Source organism: Cataglyphis hispanica, chromosome 21 (assembly GCF_021464435.1).
Source record: "Cataglyphis hispanica isolate Lineage 1 chromosome 21, ULB_Chis1_1.0, whole genome shotgun sequence".
NCBI lineage: Eukaryota > Metazoa > Arthropoda > Insecta > Hymenoptera > Formicidae > Cataglyphis > Cataglyphis hispanica.
Genome location: NC_065974.1, coordinates 1,535,912 through 1,547,986, shown reverse-complemented (window position 1 = coordinate 1,547,986; position 12,075 = coordinate 1,535,912). Strand labels below are relative to the sequence as shown.

Sequence of the window (12,075 nt, the reverse complement as noted above, 5' to 3'; positions counted from 1 at the left end):
TCAAGGCAAAAGTCTGAAACAAGAGAAACTAAATCCATAATTCGTTACGACTTGTTCGTACAATCTTGCTCTAAATACTTTAAACACTACGGTTGTATCGTTACATAATATTTCTCAATGCTTTACTTTAGAAATCATTTTTAAAAGATAATAAAAATTAATTACAATCCACGTACCTCTAAATTTTGATAATAAAACACAACACATTGTAATAAAAAAAAAAATAACCATTTCTTTCAACGGGCCAACTTGTAAGAACATGCCGCGCTAATTTATAAGACATTTTAATTTTTCCCGATGTCTATCTCGACGCTCTTGTATTAGATCTCCCACAGAAATGCTCATCACTTTCCCTCAAAAGGTTCTCTTCTCAGAGAGAGCGCATCCCTCTCTTTTTCTCCCATCCCCTACCCCGCCGTCTCTCTCGTTCTCGTTCTGCCTATCTTTCTATCTGTCCCTCCTTTTTTGCAATGTCGCTCGCTCCCGCTCTTTCTTAACTCTTTCATCCCCCTCATCCGCCGCCGCCCTCCACCCCTCGCGACAACATTCTTTTCAGTATTCACTGTGCAGTTTCTTGTACCGATACTTCCTTCTTTCATCGTCGCGTTATTCAAGCTTTTGATGCCGCGGCGACAAAGCTCTTTACTTCTTTCCGCGAACGAATGAAAGCAAGGAACGTTGACGATATATATATATATATATATATATATATATATATATATATATATATGCACATGCATATACATATATACTATATATAAACTCTCTTAAATATACGTGTATTAGTACGGCATCATGCGCGCAAGTGTTTGCATTAATGTTGTATATATAAATGGAAATGCGAATGCAAGATCGGCCTTGAAATTTCACGTACTTTAAATATTCATCCGTTCAAAAAAATGATTACTTGGCAATTAATTGTTCCTTGTTGACTTAATTACGTATTTTCGCACGATAAGACAATGTGAACTTATTGCGATCATGCGCAAATTTTGCGCATGAAGTTAAAATGAATGAGAAGATGTGACTTCAGAATTTTTTAAATATTATTATATACGCACAAGTATCATTGACCATTGACGTATCAATATTCTTATTAAAATTAATCCAATATGCATTGTTAAGTATATTTTTTATTTACAAGAGGATTATGAATATCCGAATGAAAAAATAAGCGCGATAAAAGATCACGAATTATCTTCGTTGAAAGGCTCAGATTCTTCTTGAGAAAGTAACGACGTCAAAGAAACTCGATCGAGCATGATGATCATACATTTGATGTACAGATTTGGAAAATTGATTGAATTTTATAACAATGGGCAATCTCGCGCCTCACATTTTTTTCTTTAAAGATGATTAGTTCAAAAAGCTACTCCATTATCGAAAAGATATGCGCAACATATATCACATATATAATTAAATTATTAGAAGATCTCCAATGTCAGCTCCACGCTAAAGGAGAAATGTATAAAGGGTTAATGGACGATGGCGACTGATTCGTGAGTAAAGATGCCGCGATAAAGACAACGGCACGACGCTACACGCGATATCGGAATACCGGAGTATTCGAGAATGACGGATAATGCGGGGATCGCGGAGAAGAGGAAGCGCGGGAAGTGGCGAAGGAGCGTTGTAGAGACGCGGAAAAGGGGAAGGGCAAGAGGGGGAGAGGGCGGCGGATTGATGGCGGAAAGGGTGAAGCGGAGAATACAGTGGTGTCCCTGTCCACGAGCAACTCGCTCTATTCGCTCGCTCGCTCACTCGCCAGCAGCATCATCATAAGACCTCTTTGTCCTCCGGCAATTTCAGCGGCATTGTCACCGTCAACAATGTCCACTTGACATTCTCCTTCTCGCTCCCACACATTGTTAACCCATCCTACCGCTCTCTCTCTTTCAATCATAAAGCTCATCGTAGACGGACCCGTTCACGTGGTAGCTCCGCTTTGCCGCGTCGTCGTTGATGCACCTTAACCGTCTCCCTTTTTGTTATCCAGATGCGCGATGATTAAAAGCGCCTGGAAGTTTGAGGTCATCTAGTCTCTCGACTTGACTCGCCTGCTATAAAGTGTCGATCGTCGAACGCGTTTTCCGCCTTACACAAGCGATTCGATTTAATGAAGGGAATTTTGTACGTGTGAGAGAAGGTGTGACGAAAATAATATTAATTATATATAAAAGTTTGCTTCTCATATTCAATGCATTAATGTTTTCGATGTTCACACCAGGACATCAATTAGTCACTCAAAGAAGCGTCAAAAAAAAATATAACCTTAGGTGCCTAAATTTCACAGTGGTTTCTTTTTTGCCTTGTTTTGTCTTGCGTTCGCACTTTCGGCAAACCTTGTTCGTTTCCCTTTTATTTCTTCTCTTTCTTTCTCGTTGTGACCATCTATCCATTGTCCACATTGTTACGTGATAGCGTCTCTTTCTTCTCCGCATTGTTTCCGCGCATTGCTTGACGATGGCTCGTGCATTGGATTCTTTTTGTTTTGTCAGCGACTCATAGTTATCTCGCTAAGCGCCAATTGTTTGAGAAAATCCAAATGAGAGATTTGAATAAAAAATATTTACATATTTTATACATTCAACGAGAGATATATAAAACATTAAATTAAATTAGCTCTGAAAGAGGGAGAGAAAGAGAGAAAGGGAGAGAGAAAACGACTGTAAGAATTTCAATATACATATATGTGCGTAAATTTATAATGAAGAGAGAGAGAGAGAGAGAGAGAGAGAGGGAGAGAATATTGTAATAAAAGTATATAAATTTTCCATATTTTTTTGTGTTACTAAGCAATATATTTAAAACTCGTCTAAAGAATCTGAGAAAAGCCATTACACAAAAGTGCTTGCAGAATAACAATACTTAAGAATAGGCGCAAGCGAGCTTCGAAGCGCAGTCGATAGCACAATGTACACACCTACACGCGCACCCGCGCGTATTTCGTGAAAGTGGACGCGTTTTACTTATGGCACGCATTGTTCTATTGTGCCTGAGAGATGAGCGCATTACTGTCCGTTGTCCCCTTTCCGAGCAACCCTGGGACACAATGTCGCGCCGCGCGCCGTCGTTAATCAGGCATCGTTCCTGTGAACAGCCACATAGTAATTCGCGGGGTTTATGGTCGCCCGGGCGCACGCGTTTATATTCGCAACTTTTGCCATAGCTAGAAAATACCGTTGACCATTCTAGGATATTGTTGTGCGCTGAATGTTGAAATTTTATGAAAAGAAAAACATTTCTTTTTTTATCATTCTTTTATATCTTAGCGAAGAGCGTTCGCGATAGTTTATGGAGAGAAAATCCGGCGCGGAAGGATAAACTCTTGCCAAAAGCTGATAAAAAATTATTACGAACCGATCGCGGTGAGTAGTTGATATCAGCGATATAAGAAACGCTTCTTTCCTGTGCGATAATGGGCAAAGCAGCGAAGCCGTATGATATCTACTATAAGATAGAGATAGAAGGAGAGAGGAAGAGAGAAAGAGAAGAGGGTGAGGAAAATGTAGAAGAAGGCGACGAAGAAACTGGAGAAAAGGGGATCTCGTGCGTGTAAAGCAAACCCGATGCGTGTGTATTTGTGAACGGTCCAGGAGTAGGAGGTAAAGTGTTCGCGACGAATCTACGGGAATGGGGTGGAAGCACAATGCTCCAACAATGACGCTATTGTGGAAACGAATAACACATACTCTTGCGCTTTACCCTGTGTGCTTCGTCGAGTGTAAGCCGTATAGCTGAATCAAATGAATAAGAGAATACCATCGCTAAGACACAGTTCCGACTGCTGACGTCGAAAGGAAAATAGTCTAAGAACGGGATGGAAATTGTCCGAATGAGATACAGATAACGCATTTACTCTCCTGATAATAGGCACACGTATATTATCTCTGCGAAGTTCACTCCCTTCCTTCCGTATTATGTTGGGATAGTTATTTATAATATTTAGTATATTTATTTCTTCAATTATAAAATATTATTTTACAATTCAAAGTCTCTTTAATTTCGAAACCTTATTTACAGCCATTTATATACCACAAAAAAGAAGTATATGCATTCCGAAAATAAAAGATGAATTCTAGAGGGTTAATTTGCGAACGGTGAGGGCGACGGGCTTAATGTGCGACAGGAACAAAAATGAATCGAGGCGAAAGTGAGAGCGCCTAGTTTATCGTGCGCGCATAAATAGCGTACTTGAAAATCGTTGGAACAACTCCGGCCGAGAATTTGCGCTGTACAGGACGCAAGAAGTAGAGAGAATCAGAAGAGAGAGAGAGAGAGAGAGAAAGAGAAAGAAAGAGAGGGGGGAGGGAGAGAGGAAATATATATATATATATATATATATACGTAGGCAGATTTAATTAGCATGGATCGGCGGAAACCCTCGGGGGTAACCGGGGACGGAGCTGGGCAGTTGGAGCGTTAAAGTTAAATGACGGTTGGCGGTTGCTTATTCTTCCCGACAACTGATGCTTGATAATCTGCGAAATCTCCTTGCCGACTCTAAATTCTGCTCGATAGTTCGCTGCCTGCGCAGGCCAATTCCCTCAATGGAACGAGTCAGCCAGTTACGGGTTGACTGCCTTAATTGTAGTTGCTGCGTCTCTTCTCGAACGTCTTTCCTCTCTCTCTCTCTCTCTCTCACTCTTTTTTCTTTTTTTTTTTTTTAATCGTCACTGTACCGTGTTAGACTCGTTTTTTTCAGGTTCTCGGAAATTTCGCGAAATATTTGAGAGACGGATTCCCTCAAATGTTTCTCTCTTCCATTTTATATAAATATGATACGATGGATATAAATTATGACTAAATGACTAGGACAGATATAAATTTTATAATTATAAGCAAATATTATATCAAACATACATAAAATACATTTTTCTAAGAATATGTTTTTCTCCGCAAAACGCCTGTTCTTCATGTCCTATTGAGATCTTCTGACACGTTATTTTTCCCACATCTAATAATTTGTTTAAATTTATGACACACTCGTTATTTATGCGATCTTGCTTACTCGTGTGACTTGTATACTTTCGCGCGTGGATTTCACGGAACATTCGGTGAAAATAATCGTCAAGTAATCGCGCGAGATCCTACATTAACCCATTCTATTCTGTCTCTCTTTTTCTCTTTCTCTCTCTCTCTCTCTCTCTCCCCTTCCCGTCCTCTCGTCCTCTCCCACTCTTTTCAACCCTCCCGACACTCGTCCCGAATGCCACGAAACCCCGCGCCACGTCTTTTCCCCGCAATTTTTCCGCCACATTTGCTTTTGTCTCGCGACAACAATGCATCGCCTCTACTACGCTATGACATAAAAATATGTGCAGCGATGTATCTCCTTCTCTCTTTCTTTCACCGTCTCCCTTCGTTACTTCTGCGCCGTTTTCTCCCGTCCTATTGCTCATCTCCCTATTTCCCGTTTGCCGACACATCATAGAGAAGATTCTGCCTTTTTGCACGAAGCGCCAAAAAAGATATTTCAAGTCAAAAATAACGTTATCTTTCTCTTCTCTGAAGAATATAAGTTTTAATATCGCGATAATCACAAATTGCAAATGACAAAAGATAATTTCTTTTAAAATTGATCATAAAAATATATTTCTCACTAAATGTTATAATCTAATATCTAATACAATAGTTAAATTTTTTTAGATTATTTGTGATAAAAATTTTTTTCACACCAACGCGAATTATCTTTACATTCGGATTGTATATCGCTTCCTTGCGTTACATTCACATATCTCTAATCCCGGCGTGAAGGGGGTTGAAGAAAATCTGTTTGACAGCTCGCGACTATGGGAATATTGTTCGTTGCGCCGGCGTCGTTGAACAATGAGCATGCAAATGATCGGCCGAAGATCGATATCGGTGCGATCAGAATTTTCCTGCGGCTCGCGGTGTTGAGGGCGCGGACCGTGCCGTCACCCACCTCCCCGAGTTCCCTCTTTTCACCCTCTCGGGTAGACAAAAGGGGGCCGGTGCCGGTTGACAATGGCTCGATGGCATTACGTATGCAGGCGCAGGACTCTGCTCTTTTCGAATTCGTTGCATTCCGCATCCTTTGCCTTTTCTCAGCGCGCAACCCTTCTCTTGCATCCTCTTCCCGTTACGTACCGTTCTGTCGACTCGCCTCTTTGGTCTGTGGAAGCCGTCCTCGCGGATCCGCAATTTGCAATCGCCAATTCGACGATTCGTCCATGCCTTGTTTGTCTCTTTTTATTGCCTAAGCGAGCATGCATCTCGACGTGATTTAATCTGAATAAAAATTAAAAGGTCGAGCTTTTGGTCGAGATTTTACATATGTTTTGATTTTACATTTCGCGTCTCCTGTACATATGATAATAGCTTTATTATTCGCGACAATGGCAATTTTGATTTAAAACAAAGTCAAAAAATTAAGTGAGATATAATGATTTTTTTAACATATTTCTCGAATTATATGAAAATTTTCAATTTGAAAAAAGGGTGATGTTTCTTTGCATAAAAAGAGCTTAAAGCGAAAAGCATCTATATTTAATTTTAAATTTTACTAGAGTATATGAGCATATACGTGAATATGAAGAAACTTTTTTTCTTTAAAGCTCGTTTTACGACATTATACGAACGATAAAACGATATAAAGCGCATCGCTCCCTTGTCCACTTGATGCGCGATTCTTTGTCGACGGCCACAAAACGCCTTCTTCGGAAAATGCAACGTCAATGGAGGATATCCGAGAGTATTTCGCTCGTAAAGCAGTGTGCGACGTGAAGATACGCGGCTATATGATAAACTGTAAAATTCCGCAGTTGAGCCGAATAAAAAAAGGTAAGCCAATGAGTAAGACAATTCACGACTGAGGAGAAAAAGAAGGCAAATGATGATCGAAGGTAGACGAGAAAGATCGTAAGATTGATATAAATTTTATATAGTGTCACACAATAAATAGCTTATTGTTAATCAGAAATGTATACTATCATCGAGCACTCTCGCACTCGTCCTTCATTATCTCACTTTTTTTCTCTACAATCTTCCTTATCATGATCGGGGCGGATCAATATTGCGTTAATTTATGCGAAAACCAATTTGCCAATTAATTCCGGCGCATGTCCTTGATTCGCTTATATTAATGCCTTTCATATTCGCCTACGGAATACACGACTCTACGTTACATGTTCTTCGCGTGCGTACATCGAATGGGGAGGGGGAGGGGGGAGAAGAGGTCGGTTGGCTTCTTCGTTCCCGACATGGCATAGGTTTAGCATCATGGAGTGTGGCCCCGGGGCTGTTACGAACTTAATGAAGCTATTTTCCGTTTAATTAGAATCCCACCGTGATCCTTCCATTCTTAGGTGGGTCTCGTGGTTAATCCTTCCGGCCGCGATATTAAGACGCCGAACGTTCCTTATACAAAAGCGCGTTCGCTACCACAATATCGTCAACTATATTGACTCGGCCTTTATGCACTCGGCAAGCTTGGCGCGAAAAGCGCGCGTACAATGTAGGAATTATTTATAAGCCTGATTTTTATCTATTTCATCAAAGTAGCCATGAATTATTAGATATTTTAATGTAAAAAAGAGACAAGAATTACATCATTGCATATAAAATCACATGTTTAATAAACACGTTTATAAACATTTAATTGAGTGAGATACACACACATAAACGACTTATATTAATACTTTAATGTCGCGTTCTTTGATTGCGCGATTGAAATAATTTGCAGACTACTGATTGTTCTCTCTGGTTAACATAGTGTGTGCTCGTCATTCAATTGGCTTCAATCAATTAAGCACCCCCGACAAAGTATCGAGTTACCATTCTTAGTATGGATCGTCTATTAATCCCTTATTAGACGCAGTTCTTCCCGATTACGATTTTAATAATAACTTTATTAATAAATGTTTCATTTGTGTCGTAGCTATTTCTACAAGCATGCAAATTACTTTATTTACATTTTGTATGTGTGTGTATGTTTATATGTGTATGTTTATAAACAAAACTAATTATATAACTTTTGAATACGCACTTGCCAGGTAGTATTCACGGAGGAAAGCATTTCTGTATTATTTAAATAAACGTATATCAGTCTCACAGAGTATGTATAAGCGCGCATATACATATACATACGCATTTATTATGGTATTGTATAGATCCTGCCTTAAATGACATAACACAACTAAAAGATTTCATAGAAAAATTTTTAGAAATATAATAAAAAAGCAGTTATATTCGGTATTGCAAAAAATGAATAATAGAACAATTTTTTTGTACCCCCCAAAAAAAATGAAGCATCCGGTATTTCGAGTAACTGTGAAAACTAAATGAAAACTAAAATATAAAATATATGAATAACAATTTAGGGATTTCGTACATTTCAATGAGTATGTTTTAAAAATATATATGTACATGTAAGAATTACATACATACATACATATACATTATTTTATATACATATATATATTTTCATTTCGTTTATTCGAAATAGTCTTCGCAAAATACTTTTTCCCATACAAACACAGAATATTGTTACAATGTTTACTGCAACGTTCTGTGCTGTATGGTTTTTTTTCTTGAATAACAAAAAAAAAATAAATTCTATTATTCTATTTCTATTTGTTCATCTGCAATACCCAAGTTTTTGTTGAGTTTTAACTTACCTACCTGTTATAGACTATAGTCTATTGATGTGTAACAATACATTGCATGTCTCAGTCGTTTCACTTTCCCTGTAGCAGCCTGGTAGCGAGATACGATAGTTCTGTAATTTTTATTCGTCGTATATAAAATTAATATATTCGAAAAAGCAGAATTAAATATCGCGAAATATCGGAAATGCCAACTTAAGTGCAAGCCAAAGTGCCAAGTGTTCAGATCATTGCAGTGGTAAACATTTAAATATTTAAAATATCATGTGACGATCAAAAAAGATAATACGTGAAGATCACGTGACGAGGCAAAAAGGATAATACATACGATTTATTAAAAATGCAAAATAAAATATCGCGAGTGTCGAATTGAATATCAAAAATGCAGATTTAAGTATCAAAATGCCGAGTATTCGGATCATTGCAATAGTAAATGTTTAAATATTTAAAATGTGACCACGTGATAAAAAAGGTAATGCATACAATATATTAAAAGTGCAAAATAAAATATCGTGAGTGTCGAATTGAATATCAAAAATGATTTAAGTGTCAGAGTGCCGAGTATTCGGATTATTGCAATAGTAAATGTTTAAATATTTAAAATGTGACCACGTGACAAAAAAGGTAATGCATACAATATATTAAAAGTGCAAAATAAAATATCGTGAGTGTCGAATTGAATATCAAAAATGATTTAAGTATCAGAGTGCCGAGTATTCGGATTATTGCAATGGTAAAAAAATATTTAAAATGTGACCACGTGACGTGGCAAAAAGAAAAGTAATATGTCCGATAATACGTCGCATGCTTCAGTTGCTTCGTCTCTTCTGAATTTCGATCGCGAGCTACGATAACTTTCGCGAATTTTTACTCGTCAGATGCGAAATGAGTGTCGGAAATATCGAATTATGTATCGTGAGTGTCGAATTAAATATCGGAAATGCCGAATTGAGTGTCGAAGTGCCGAATATTCGGATCATTGCAGTGGTAAATGTTTTTAAAATATGTTACGTGAAGTAGCGAAGAAGATAGTACATATATGGTGATGCGTCGCATGCTTCAGTTGTTTCGTCTCTCCTGCTGCGTGCCGATCATGGGCTACGATAGCTCCGCATTTTCGCGATTTTCTACTCGCCGGATGTGAAATGAGTGTCGGAAATATCGAATTACGCGTCACGAGTGTCGAATTAAATATCGGAAATGTCGAATTGAGTGTCGAAGTGCCAAGTATTCGGATCATTGCAGTGGTAAATGTTTTTAAAATATGCTACGTGAAGTAGTGAAGAAGATAGTACATATACGGTGATGCGTCGCATGCTTCAGTTGTTTCGTCCCTTCTGCTGCGTGCCGATCGTGAGCTACGATAGCTCCGCATTTTCGCGATTATCTACTCGCCGGATGCGAAATGAATGTCGGAAATTCGAATTATGCGTCGCGAGTGTCGGATCTAAGTATCAGGAGTGTCGAATTGAGTGTGTATCAAGGGAGATTGTCCAAGTGCCGAGTGTGTATCGCGAATGAGCTTTATTAGCGTCGAGCGCTTCCATAATGGCTGGAAATTTGTGCATTTTTAAGGCTTTGCTGTCTCAAAGTTTGATCATAAAACGAGGTCCAGGTCAGATAAAACGTCTTTGCTACGACGACTTTATTGTTTTCTCTCCTGCCGGGTCATAAATATACGTATAAACTCGTATATAAATATGTGACAAAAATCGGGACGCGCGGATCGTCGGTTATATATATATATATATTATTCCATGAACATAGCCGCGTTAGCGCGTCGTTCGGCGATAGCGGGGATGATCACGTGGGACGTGGTGGGGGGTGACGGCGCCGACTAGGCCGCGACGCCGCGACCACCAGCAGTGGCGATTCAGTTCCACGCTGCCGCGCAACGCGAATGGTCGTTCTTACGAGGAATATCGCTCCCTTCGTTTCGCCTCTGATTCGTCGCGACGATCGTTTGCATTGACGTTTGCAAACAAGTCAAAACATTGTCTGTGCATATTGAAGATCGGGAGTGTCGTTATATCCTCGATTGTCGTGATTACGTTTCGTTTATTTCGTTGTCTCGTGCGATCGTTTTATCACGTTCGATATGATTTCGTTTTATAAAAATTATATGTGAGTGTACATTATATTGGATTTCAATAGTTGACAAAACGTCGCCGGAGTTAATTCTAAGCAATCTTACTCGTAGGTAATTTCTGTCATTTTTCTATTCGTCGCATCGAATGATCTAAATTTCAAATAGCTTTCAAAATTTGACGATTCATATTTCAATAGCAATGTGATAAACACGCAATCGGAATGCTTGAAATATTAATGCGATTATTGTGAATTGAATAGAACTCATTTTTTTCATATAGTTTAAAAGAGTGTGGATAATATTTGATTACGTATTTGAAAATTTTAATTAATTTACGTTTTACGTTTAGAGAAAACAACTCTGATATATTATTAATTCATAAGTCTTTGTGTTATGTGAGTTTTTTTTTCTTAAAGATTTTTTTCTATTCTTCCCGCGTGTGATAAATATACATTGAAAAATCGTAAGAAAATGTTTATTATTATTTTTTTTAATATCTTGCTACAAAATTGTTTATTTCGATTTAAAACAGGCATTTGTTAGCAATCGAAATACAACGTATCGCGGATGAAACGCGTTCGAGTATATAATCGCGAACATGAAAGCGAGAACTCGTGCTTTTGAACGTGATGACAAGGAGAGTCGCGAATTCTGAAGACGACCGGTCGCATTCTTTTCGCGCGCGTGTGCCTTGGCTGCTTTGGCGGCACGCCGGGTGGCACACCTCGTTTCGAATCGCCGCGAGAAGTGTCGGGGACAGTGCCGATGATTTAGAGAATCCCGCGTGTGAGTGACGCGGTGACGCGCGGACAATGCGCGGAATTTCGGTTTTGAATTTTGCGCGACGATCGTGACAGCGCGTCACGCGCCGAGGCCGAGCTGCTGGATGTAGTGCCGCGGATTGCAATGACGTTTGGCTTTGACCGAGTGGTCGTTAGAGTGGTCGGTATCTCTATCACCTCCTCCCGGGATTGGGACCTGATTTATATTGCGCCAAGCATCGCAGCCGAATTTCTCCGCCGCCGACCTGGATTCGTCACTGATGGTGAGTTACATTCTTTTGAATCTTTTCGAAGTTGCGTCTTTTACGAATGCGCGATCCACGTGTAGCGTTGCTTTTGCTCAATTCCTAGCTCTCATGTTATTTAGTAATTTTTTAAAAATATATTTGAAAAAACGCGTGTCTGATAATACAGTAAATACAGTTCGCCAATTTTTTAGCCGATTATTTTTATGACGTTATATGTAATTATCTCTAGATCTCTAAATATATGTGTAATATTAATTTTTAACATTATATTGATTTTTTAATATTATTTAATTCTTATATAATATTTGTAATATTGATTTTATTCCATT

General features: G+C 38.7%; 1 protein-coding gene across 9 annotated transcripts in view; it reads left to right on the top strand.

The window, feature by feature from the left end:
• The first annotated feature begins 10,512 nt into the window (after positions 1–10,512).
• LOC126857443 (transcription factor Sox-2) overlaps positions 10,513–12,075 on the top strand; it is a 264,526-nt gene continuing 262,963 nt past the window's right edge. For 7 of the 9 annotated variants that reach the window (XR_007688511.1, XR_007688506.1, XR_007688510.1 and 4 more), the window contains exons 1-2: positions 10,513–10,823; positions 11,249–11,761. The gene's annotated coding sequence lies outside the window, so the exon portion shown is untranslated. Of the gene's footprint in view, positions 10,828–11,248; positions 11,762–12,075 lie in introns of all 9 variants that reach the window. The other 2 variants (XR_007688507.1, XR_007688505.1) reach the window with 2 other exon arrangements.